Source organism: Mustelus asterias, chromosome 9 (assembly GCF_964213995.1).
Source record: "Mustelus asterias chromosome 9, sMusAst1.hap1.1, whole genome shotgun sequence".
NCBI lineage: Eukaryota > Metazoa > Chordata > Chondrichthyes > Carcharhiniformes > Triakidae > Mustelus > Mustelus asterias.
Genome location: NC_135809.1, coordinates 139,254,524 through 139,267,092, shown reverse-complemented (window position 1 = coordinate 139,267,092; position 12,569 = coordinate 139,254,524).

Here is a 12,569-nt window from a genome sequence, read left to right as displayed (position 1 = left end):
TCTGTCATTCAATCAGATCATGGCTGACCTCTCCCTGGTCTCAAATCCACCTCCCCACCTGTTCCCATATCTCTCTTTCCCTTTTTTATTAGAAATCTGTCTCTCCCTCTTGAAACAATTCAATGATTCAGACTCCACCGCGCTATGGGGCAGCGAGTTCCAGAAATTCATCACTCTCTGCGAGAAGTAGTCCCTCCTCATCTCAGTTTTAAATCTACTGCCTCTCAACCTATACCTGTCACCTCTTGTTCTAGATTGCCCCATAAGAGGAAACATTTGGTCTACATTTACTTTATCAATCCCTTTTAAAATTTTAAATACTTCGATCAGACCCCCTCTGATCCTTCTAAACTCCAGCGAGTACAAGCCCAAACTGTTTAACCCCTCCTTATACATCAACCCTTTTATCCCCGGAATTAATCTGGTGAGCCTCCTCTGAACTGCCTCCAATGCCACCACATCCTTCCTCAAATAAGGAGACCAAAACTGGACACAATACTCCAGATGTGGTCTCACCAACACCCTATACAATTACAACAGCAGTTCTCTACTCTTGTACTCCAGTCCCTTTGCCAACATCCCATTTGCTTTTTTTATTACGTGCTGCACCTGCACACCGACTTTCTGCGATTCATGAACACAGACACCCAGATCCCTCTGCCCGGATGCATTTTGAATCTACTTTCCATTTAGGTAATAATTTGCCTATTTTTTTCTGTCAAAATGGATAACCTCACACTTTTCCACATTAAACTCCATCTGCCAAATTTTGGCCCATTCTCCTAGCCTATCTATATCCAGCTGTAAAATCTTTATATCCTCTCCACTGCCTGCTTTCCCACCTATTTCCGTACTCTGGGTTGTCAATTATCAGGCCCTGGGGATTTATCAGTCTTCAATCCCGGGTTTGATTCCCGGCTTGGGTCACTGTCTGTGTGGAGTTTGCACATTATCCCCGTGTCTGCATGCCTCCGGGCACTCCAGTTTCCTCCCACAATCCAAAGATGTGCGGGTTCGGTGGATTGGCCATGGTAAATTGCCCCTAGTGTCAGAGGGACTAGCAGGGTAAATATGTGGGGTTACGGGAATGGGGCCTGAGTGGGATTGTGATTGGTGCAGACTCGATGGGCCGAATGGCCTCCTGCACTGGGGGTTTCTATGATTCTATAAATCCCAACAATTTCTCTAGCACCATTTCTCTACTGATTTACTTCACTCCCTCTCACTAAACCCTGTGTTCCCCAACATTTTTAATGTTATTTGTGTCCTCCCTTCCCACCAAAATACGTATTTAGTCAGTCATTTCTTTGTTCCCCATTATAAATTTCCTTGTTTTGTACGTCTACCTCCATTAATGAAACCTAAGGTCTGAGACACTTTGCTTATTACTCTCTCAATATGTTCTGCCTATGCACATGAAACCCAAGTCCCTCTGTTCCTGCACATTCTTTAGAACTGTGACATTCAGTTTTATTGCCTTCCCCAACCCTTTGGCCAAAATGTATCACCTCTCGTTTCTCTGTTTTAAATTGTCTCTGCCACACGTCTGCCCGCTTATCCGAGTCTTGTTGCAGGTGATTTTTAAAATTCATTTGAGGGACATGGGTGTCGCTGGCTGGCCAGTATTTATTGCCCATCCCTAGTTGTCCTTGGGGACCAGTTGAGAGTCAACCACTTTGCTGTGGCTCTGGAGTCACATGTAGGCCAGACCAGATAAGGACGACAGATTTTCTTCCCTAAAGGACATTAGTGAATCAGATGTGTTTTTCTGACAATCGACAATGATTTCATGGTCATCAGTAGATTCTTAATTCCAGATTTTTAAATTGAATTCAAATTCCACCGTCAGCCGTGGTGGGATTCGAACCCGGGTCCCCAGAACATTGACTGAGTTTCTGGATCAATTGTCTAGCGATAATACCACCATCGCCACCTTCTGCACTGTCGGGATTCTATGGTTCTACCATTGGTGTTGTAGAACCACAGAATCCCGATTGCAGAAGGAGGCCATTCAGGCTTTTGAGTCTACACTGATTCTCTGACAAAGTATCCTACCCAGGCCCTTTCATTCCCAGTAACCCTCAGGGTGATCCAGCTCTCCGCCCCCAGCCCCTGGTTAACTGGGTTATATATTTTGGGGTTTATATTTTGGGGTATTTTACCTTCCGGGTGATCTAGCTCTCCGCCCCCAGCCCCTGGTTAACTGGGTTATATATTTTGGGGTTTATATTTTGGGGTATTTTACTCTCAGGGTGATCCAGCTCTCCGCCCCCAGCCCCTGGTTTATTTATCATGTCTAATTCATCTAACCTACACATCTTTGGACATTAAGGGGCAATTTACCATGGCTAATCCATCTAACCTGCACACCTATCAAGTGTGGGGGGAATCTGGAACACCCGGAGGAAACCCACAGACAGAATTTGCAAACTCAGCACATGAGGCAGCAGTGTTAACCACTGTGTCATATCATCCTCGCTGTTTGGTGCACTTCAAAATTCAGTATCAACAAATTTTGAAATTTTACTTTGTATTCCATAATATAAATCATTTATGTAGACTGGGTCGTCACATAATCATATGATGACATGGTCATGTGGGTCATCATGAGATTGGAGCTTGACAGGATTCTCTGGGATCTGGGACAGAGTCGATGTGTTAATGAATATTTATGTTTAGTTAATAAATCTTCCATTAGTTGAGGGTTCATTGTGCAGTAATCGGTTTAACACCAGGCAGAATGACATGGTGTCAGGGTTGGCAGTGTGGCACAGGAATTCAAAGAACAAAGAACAATACAGCACAGGAACAGGCCCTTCGGCCCTCCAAGCCCACGCCGCTCCCCGGTCCAGGATTGAATCCTGAATCCAGGATCCCTGCCCAATTTTCCAGCCTATCTACATCCTAATATCCTATCCACCGAGCTGTCCCTCACGATGCTTTGTTCATCACAACCTATTAACTCACCCCCACCCCCCCATTCCAGACCATGTGATCTCCAGGGAGAGGCGAAAACCCAGAGTGAAAACCCCAGGGCCAATATGGGGAAAAGAAAATCTGGGAAATTCCTCTCCGACCCCCTGAGGCGATCGAAACAAGTCCAGGAGATCACACTGGCCCTGATCAGAAAAAGCTTCCCAACCCTATTCATTTCCACTTCTGCTTTACGAACACCATCTGAATTCCCTGCCCCCGAGACAGGTTCCCAACTATCCGCAGTCTCGCTCTGTACTGGCACCAACAAGATGATCATAGAATGAAGCCTTGAAACGAGAAACAAAGAACAATTAGCCCGCGCCGCTCCCTGGTCCAAACTAGACCACTCTTTTGTATCCCTCCATTCCCACTCCGTTCATATAGCTGTCTAGATAAGTCTTAAACGTTCCCAGTGTGTCCGCCTCCACCACCTTGCCCGGCAACACATTCCAGGCCCCCACGACCCTCTGTGTAAAATATGTCCTTCTGATATCTGTGTTAAACCTCCCCCCCTTCACCTTGAACCTATGACCCCTCGTGAACGTCACCACCGACCCGGGGAAAAGCTTCCCACCGTTCACCCTATCTATGCCTTTCATAATTTTATACACCTCTATTAAGTCTCCCCTCATCCTCCGTCTTTCCAAGGAGAACAACCCCAGTTTCCCCAATCTCTCCTCATAACTAAGCCCCTCCATACCAGGCAACATCCTGGTAAACCTCCTCTGTACTCTCTCCAAAGCCTCCACGTCCTTCTGGTAGTGTGGCGACCAGAACTGGACGCAGTATTCCAAATGCGGCCGAACCAACGTTCTATACATCTGCAACATCAGACCCCAACTTTTATACTCTATGCCCCGTCCTATAAAGGCAAGCATGCCATATGCCTTCTTCACCACCTTCTCCACCTGTGACGTCACCTTCAAAGATCTGTGGACTTGCACACCCAGGTCCCTCTGCGTCTCTACACCCTTTATGGTTCTTCCATTTATCGTGTAGCTCCTCCCTACATTATTCCCACCAAAATGCATCACTTCGCATTTATCAGGATTGAACTCCATCTGCCATTTTTTTGCCCAAATTTCCAGCCTATCTATATCCTTCTGTAGCCTCTGACAATGTTCCTCACTATCTGCAAGTCCTGCCAGTTTTGTGTCGTCCGCAAACTTACTGATCACCCCAGTTACTCCTTCTTCCAGATCATTTATATAAATCACAAACAGCAGAGGTCCCAATACAGAGCCCTGCGGAACACCACTAGTCACAGGCCTCCAGCCGGAAAAAGACCCTTCCACTACCACCCTCTGTCTTCTGTGACCAAGCCAGTTCTCCACCCATCTAGCCACCTCCCCCTTTATCCCATGAGATCCAACCTTTTTCACCAGCCTACCATGAGGGACTTTGTCAAACGCTTTACTAAAGTCCATATAGACAACATCCACGGCCCTTCCTTCGTCAACCATTCTGGTCACTTCTTCAAAAAACACCACCAGGTTAGTGAGGCATGACCTCCCTCTCACAAAACCATGCTGACTATCGTTAATGAGTTTATTCCTTTCTAAATGCGCATACATCCTATCTCTAAGAATCTTCTCCAACAACTTCCCCACCACGGACGTCAAGCTCACCGGCCTATAATTACCCGGGTTATCCTTCCTACCCTTCTTAAATAACGGGACCACATTGGCTATCCTCCAATCCTCTGGGACCTCACCTGCGTCCAGTGACGAGACAAAGATTTGCGTCAGAGGCACAACAATTTCACCTCTCGTCTCCCTGAGCAGCCTTGGATAGATTCCATCAGGCCCTGGGGATTTGTCAGTCTTTATATTCTCTAACAAACCTAACACTTCCTCCTTTGTAATGGAGATTTTCTCCAACGGTTCAACACTCCCCTCCGAGACACTCCCAATCAACACATCCCTCTCCTTTGTGAATACCGACGCAAAGTATTCATTTAGGATCTCCCCTACTTCTTTGGGCTACAATTACTACAATTCGAAACATTGACCCAACCTGTTTTTAATGACTATGTGACGGACCAATTGGGATAGATTCCAGCAGAAATTGATCATCTTCTGTGATGTCTGAAAAAAGTCCCAAAACTCCAAGCCTCAAATCTGCTGCACTTGGCAGCTCCCACAGCGGGTCGAAGTTTCGATTGTTTAAATTTGATTTGGAAAAACATAAAGATTCTGTAATTATCTCAGAAATTCAAAGAAAAATGTTCTCTGTTTAAAACCATGATTTTAGAATGCCACATATTCCATTCTCCAAATCCAAACCCTTTTGAATCAATCCGGTCCCGCATAGACACACGAAAGATTTGAGCAGAGAAATGTGCAGTTGGAATCATAGAGGTTTACAGCCTGGAAACAGGCCCTTCGGCCCAACTTGTCCATGCCACCCTTTTTATTTAAACCCCTAAGCTAATCCCAATTGCCCGCATTTGGCCCATATCCCTCTATACCCATCATACCCATGTAACTATCTAAATGCTTTTTAAAAGACAAAATTGTACCCACCTCTACTACTACCTCTGGCAGCTTGTTCCAGACACCACCCTCTGTGTGAAAAAATTGCTCCTCTGGACACTTTTGTATCTCTCCCCTCTCACCTTAAACCTATGCCCTCTAGTTTTAGACTCCCCTACCTTTGGGAAAAGATATTGACTATCTAGCGGATCTGTGCCCCTCATTATTTTATAGACCTCTATAAGTTTTTAGTGACAAATTCACTAGAGATTGGTTGGTATGGGCCATAGAAAATGATGATCTCTGAAAACAGAAACAGAAAGACCTGACTTCACAATCTGCTTTAGTAATGTGCATTTCAAATGAGCAGGTCCCAAGAGATCAAACAGAGAATCCTGGAGGGGAACAGCACGGTTTTGGAGGCGAACAGAAGGATGTTCAGTACCGGGCAGGCGGGGGAGAGTGGGGGGGGGGGGGGGGGCAGCTGCCTCCAAACAGGACTCAATGTTTCACCTTTAGAATAATGTGGGATCACTTTGCTAAAAGCTGCAGATCCAAACGACAGCAGTCTCTCTCTCTCCCGCACCAACATTACCCCTGCCAGTCACTCCCAGGGACAGGTGTGTGACTAGGATCACTGACAGTTTCACCTGAATGAAATGGACCAAGACCCCATCAACGCAATCATCCGTGTGATATTGCAAAAGTGTGGAATCAGCCACTCAAAACGGAGAAATATTAACTACAGATGACCCCTCATAATGGATCATAGCTGGAAGATTAATAGTTAGAATTTATTACTGTGGGGAGAATAGTACAAACCAGAAGAAGAAATGTTTAGTAGCTATTGGTAAAAGATGAAGAATTAAATGCCTTAAAATCTTCCCAAGCAGCTCTCCCTTCTTTGCTAAAGATGGTTCTTCTCTGAATGATTTTCAGGATGTTTATCACTCTGGGTGCAGTTGAAATGTGTTGATGATGTTGTAATAGAAAACACACACATTAAAAAGATGCAATGCTGCACTAACATCTCATCGCAATAACCTGGAAACAGGCTCAAACCAAATGAAAGAAATATCAAAATTAAATTGCAAGAATCTCCAAGCAAACTAATTTGACTGGAGCGGTGAGGCGGGAATGGACTGGCACATAGAAACATAGAAAAACTGCAGCACAAAACAGGCCCTTCGGCCCCACAAGTTGTGCCGAACATATCCCTACCTTTTAGGCCTACCTATAACCCTCCATCCTATTAAGTCCCATGTACTCATCCAGGAGTCTCTTAAAAGACCCTATTGAGTTTGCCTCCACCACCACTGACGGCAGCCGATTCCACTCGCCCACCACTTCCCCCTAACATTTCCCCTGTACCTACCCCCCAGCACCTTAAATCTGTGTCCCCTCGTAGCAGCCATTTCCACCCTGGGAAAAAGCCTCTGAGAGTCCACCCAATCTATGCCTCTCAACATCTTATACACCTCTATCAGGTCTCCTCTCATCCTACGTCTCTCCAAGGAGAAAAGACCGAGCTCCTTCAGCCTATCCTCATAAGGCATGCCACTCAATCCAGGCAACATCCTTGTGAATCTCCTCTGCACCCTTTCAATCTTTTCCACATCCTGTAATGAGGCGACCAGAACTGAGCACAGTACTCCAAGTGGGGTCTGACGAGGGTCTTATACAGCTGCATCATTATCCCCGGACTCCTAAACTCAATCCCTCGATTGATAAAGGCCAGCACACCATACGCCTTCTTAACCACCTCCTCCACCTGTGGGGCCAATTTTAGAGTCCTATGTACCCGGACCCCAAGTTCCTTCTGATCCTCTACAGTACTAAGAGTCTTTCCCTTTATATTGTACTCCTTCATCCCATTTGACCTGCCAAAATGGACCACTACACATTTATCTGGGTTGAAGTCCATCTGCCACTTCTCCGCACAGTCTTGCATCCTATCTATGCCCCTCTGTAACTTCTGACATCCCTCCAGACTATCCACAACCCCACCAACCTTCGTGTCGTCGGCAAACTTACCAACCCATCCCTCCACTTCCTCATCCAGGTCATTTATGAAAATGACGAACAGCAAGGGTCCCCGAACAGATCCCTGGGGCACACCACTGGTGACCGACCTCCATTTAGAAAAAGACCGATCTATACCCATTCTCTGCCTCCTTTGGGCAAGCCAGTTCTGGATCCACAGGGCAGCAGCCCCTTGGATCCCATGCCCTCTCACTTTTTCTAGAAGCCTTGCATGGGGGACCTTATCGAACGCCTTGCTAAAATCCATATAAACCACATCTACCGCTTTCCCTTCGTCAATGTGTTTAGTCACATTTTCGAAGAACTCCACCAGGCTCGTAAGGCACGATCTGCCTTTGACAAAGCCATGCTGAGTATTCCTGAGCATACTAAACCTCTCTAAATGCTCATAAAACTTGTCCCTCAGGATCTTCTCCATCAGCTTACCAACCACTGAGGTTAGACTCACCGGTCGGTAATTTCCTGGGCTATCCCTATTCCCCTTCTTGAAAATAGGAACCACATCCGCAATCCTCCAATCCTCCGGCACCTGTCCCGTCTCCATCGACGACGCAAAGATCATCGCCAGAAGATAGAAAACATAGTCAATGAAATGAAGCAAAATGCACTTGGTTTTCTCTTTATGAATCTACTGTGTCTCTTTAATTATAACTAAAATGTTCAGTAGGTACAATTAGACAACCAAATTTATTACATTTGAGAAAGTCCCAAATTCACTAAAAATACAGTAAGGATTTACTGGGAGTCAGCGAGGTGGGAATGTTACTGCTTCGCTCGAGTGAGACCGGAAATTCCCGCCTGAGGTCAACAGACATTTCCGTTGTCCGCCCCTCACTCGCTCCGATTCCGTGGCGGGCGAGACGGCAGAATTCTGGTAATTATCTCCACTAAACATCCTGTACAGAAAATGTGTGTGTGGATTGTGTCGCAACAGCCACTGTCACCTTATAGAAAAGGTTTGTGATTTTTGTGGATTCCTTTCTACATATTTTTTAATAAGTTCTTGTGATGGACAGTTTGATTTTTCTGACTTCTTTACATCCAAATATTCTGTAATTTTGAAAAGTTACTTACAAACAAACAAACCAACAAATAATCTCCCAGCACATCCCATCCAGCTGTAAACAAACACTATTTTATTCCACCATCCAGTTGTTAATTATGTACAGAATGCACAGCTTGACTGAACACAACAGTTCTGCTACATATTCAAAGATATGTCAAAACAAACAAAAATGTAATTTACAGTATCCGCCTGGAGTGCTTACAGTCACGGGCTGTTGTAGAGGGAAAGGCGAGCTCAAGCGAATCAATTTTACAGTCATCAGTTTTACTGTGTTTTGGGTGAAATCAATTAATTGCAGACTCGTGGCTGAGGGAAACTAATCTATGTTACAAAGAAATAAGCCTCCAATATCGATTTAACTTTTATAAAAACGTCCATCAGACAGCGATTATTTTGGAAAATTTCACCAAATATTTGAAGGCGTTTTATATTTCCAGGTCAAGAGCAGCGATAAGTAAGCATTCCTCTTCATCTGCAAGTTCCACTGCCTAAAATCAGAAAATGTTAAAAAAAATACTCAGCAGGTCAAGCAGAATCTGAGAAAAGATTAAACGTTTGAGGTCGATGAAAGGTCACCCCCTGAAACATTCACTTTAATTCGATCTCCACAGATGCTGCTTGACGGGCTGAATATTTTCAACATTTTCTGTTTCTTGTTCTAATTTCTATCTTACACAATAGTTTCTACTCTGCAGCCTTTAGCTTTCGTTAGCCTGATGTTCTGGAATTCTCTCCATTAATCATTCTGCCTCATTCTTTAAGATGCTGTTTACAAGATTAGGTTGGAGAAGTTGGGGCTGGTCCCCTTGGAGCAAAGACTGTTGAGGGGAGTTTTGACTGAGGTGTACAAGATTGTGACAGGTTTGTTAAGGTATTTTACCATTCGTTAACGGTACAAAGACTTGAGGACACAGATTTATGGAACTTGCTGCTCACGAGGGTGGTGGAAGCGGAAACAACGTCAGAGTGAAATTATCTGAGCACTTGAAGGAAATGAATGTGCTCAATTGACAGGGATTCAGCAGAGGAATGGGATTGAATGGGCGGCTCCACGGGGAACAGGCACAGACTTGACGGGCCGAGTAGCCTTTTTGTTGAGTTGTAAATAATTCTTTGAGTCGAACGTGATGATAAATGAGTTTTATCTACAGCTTAATTTATAAAGTACCTCCTGATGTTGGTATCTCCAGATGGTGTTGTCTCAGTTAATTATTATACAGCACCATCTATGTGAAAAAATATTGAGATGAGAAGAATCCAGTTGGCCCCAAAAGATTAATTCCCATTTTTAACTTTTGAGCTTTATGGCTGTACAGAAACTTTTAAATGGTGATTAGAAAATAAAAAAAACTGACACCCATGTTTGTGCGAAATCCAACACAGTAACCAAATTAATTTACTCCTTGTAACACTGAGTTTGACATATTCCATTTTAGACTGGTTACTGGAATCAATGGACTGAAAATATAACAGACACAGAATCTCCTTGAAGGAAACAACACCTGTGCAATAACCTGAATTAAAGATCAAACTCGAGGTTATAAATGTCTCACATGCACAAGTTCTTCAGTTGCTTTCCCCAGATTGATCTGAATAAACTCTTTTTGACACTAACTCAGCAGCGATTGGCAAAGCGTAACGGAATTACATTGCCATCAGAACATTTTTTTCACAATTGCTATTCCACAAAATATGTGAAATACTTTAGATTAGTCAGTGATAAACAATTTTTAATAATCAGCTAGTTTATTTGCCTGTTGAATTTCTGTTGCACTTCCGATGAGCTTGAATGAGCCAGAGATTTTCCAGTTGGTGCAATGATTCCTAACAGATACCAGTGGATTTCTTATTATTATTTCACAGACCAATTACAACGTCTGTCATTCAGCTGAAATAAAAGCTATTCTGGCAGAGAGAACGAATTAGAGGATGGGAAGGAATGTCTATATCTCATTTTGACTTTCCTAGCAACATTGTTCTTCAAGGCTTTAGAATGAGTACATTTGTGGGAATATTGTATCAAATAGAGTAAAAACTGTATTGAATTCACAATGTTATTTTCATCTGCTTGTTACTGTAAAATGTGATATTTTAAATGCATTTCTATGTCAGTTATCCAATTCAATGTTGAGTCCTGATTAATGTGATCCTTTCTAGGTTAAAACCTCTCAGCTGACCATGTTTCAGTTACAGAGCAAGACTAGCACAGATTTCAGTGTTTTCTGACCTCTTCACCATCAGCTGCAGAATCTAACTCGAGGTGGAGGGGAGGGAATTAATTACAAATAAACAGGAGGAAAGCAGCTTAGTTTCACTTGTTGCTGCATAACTGAAGCCCTGATGTACCAGGTCACATGAAAGGAGAGAGCGTGGAGACAGATCCTCTTATCACCATGTACAAGCCAATAGGCATTTGAAAAACATTCCAAACCTCATTGAAAGATGTCAGTGTCAGTTTGCTGAATGTGCGGTGGTTATAAACTCCAGGTGGCAGAGCAGACTGTGTACAAACCCATCCCAGTTTGCAAGCTGCTATCACTGTCGCTATAATCCCCTGGATACCAGGCCTCCAGTGAACAAGCGCTCATTAGCAACTGGAGCCTAACCCTAACACTGTTGGAAAACCTCTATTGCTTCCGCCTGCAGTTGGGAAAGTACGAGACTAGTCTAGGAGATTTCTGTGAAACTTGCAGAACCTGTTCTCAAACTCTCACTGACTCTCCTGGTAAAAATAATGACATCGTGAAGGTGCCCTATCCAGAGCCCAGTCCAATCCAGTGTCGGATCAATGAAGACAGGATGCTGACACCTTCCAGCCTGTAGCATCTGGGTCATATCAGATGCTTCAAGCATGTACTGTCCCCAATGCAGCAGCTGGACAGTGATGATGTTCCCACTGTATTCTGTAAAAGATAGATTAATATGTCCATGAAAAGCTTCCAATTTAGTCAAATTTTTATCTCTTGTCCTTTAAATGACTTCAATGCTTGGGTTGTTGTTGTACACTTGGCTGGTAATCTGGCTTTATAGATTGAACAGTAGGTTTCTGTACAGGATCTCTACTTTCATTTATTTGAAATTAATTTGAGGTGCAGGGACAATAGCAGGTGGCACCATGGAAACACTTCCTATGTCATCTTTATCATTCAGTTTCCCTTCACCTGTCTGGCCATTGAGGACTTTGGGATCTCCGATTGGAAAGGCAACAACGAGGTTGTCCCCACAATCGTGGTTTGACATGTCATTGAAATCTGACCAAAAACCCACCAAGATCCTTTGGACAATGATGGTTCTGCAAAGCCCCCACGTTAAATAAAGGCACGCGCATCCTTCCATCATTCTGCTCACCCCCGAATGGAAAGGGGGCTTGAAAAGGTGCCCAAAAAATCAGTTGTCCCACTTCCTCCTGTGGGACGTTGGTTATGCAACTTGCAATGTTAGAAAACTTGTCAATAACCTTGAGAGTAACTGCCCGGGAACAAGAACTGCAGTCATATTGTGTGAACTATCAAGGATCCAAACTACTGTGCTGCCCTCAGTGAAACCCGCCCACTTGGGGCAGAGCACAGGAGGGGCAGAGCACAGGAGGGGCAGAGCACAGGAGGGGCAGAGCACAGGAGGGGCAGAGCACAGGAGGGGCAGAGCACAGGAGGGGCAGAGCACAGGAGGGGCAGCTGAAGCAACAAACAGAGATACATCTGCTGGAGATAAAAGGTCTTTTCGTTTGGAAAGATGTCATGTGTCGGTGCAGGCTGGGTGGGCCAAAGGGCCTGTTCCTGTGCTGTACTGTTCTTTGAAATCTGCTGTCCTTGCCCGTCTGGCCTACATGTGACTCCAGACCCACAGCAACTTGGAAAACTCTTGACTGCCCTCTGAAATGGCAGAGCAAGCCACTCAGTTCAAGAACAACTAGGGATGGGCAATAAATGCTGGCCTTGCCAGTGGTCTCCACATCTCATGAAAGAATAAAACACTGTGCTGATGTACTGGATGGCATGTAGTTGGTAAAT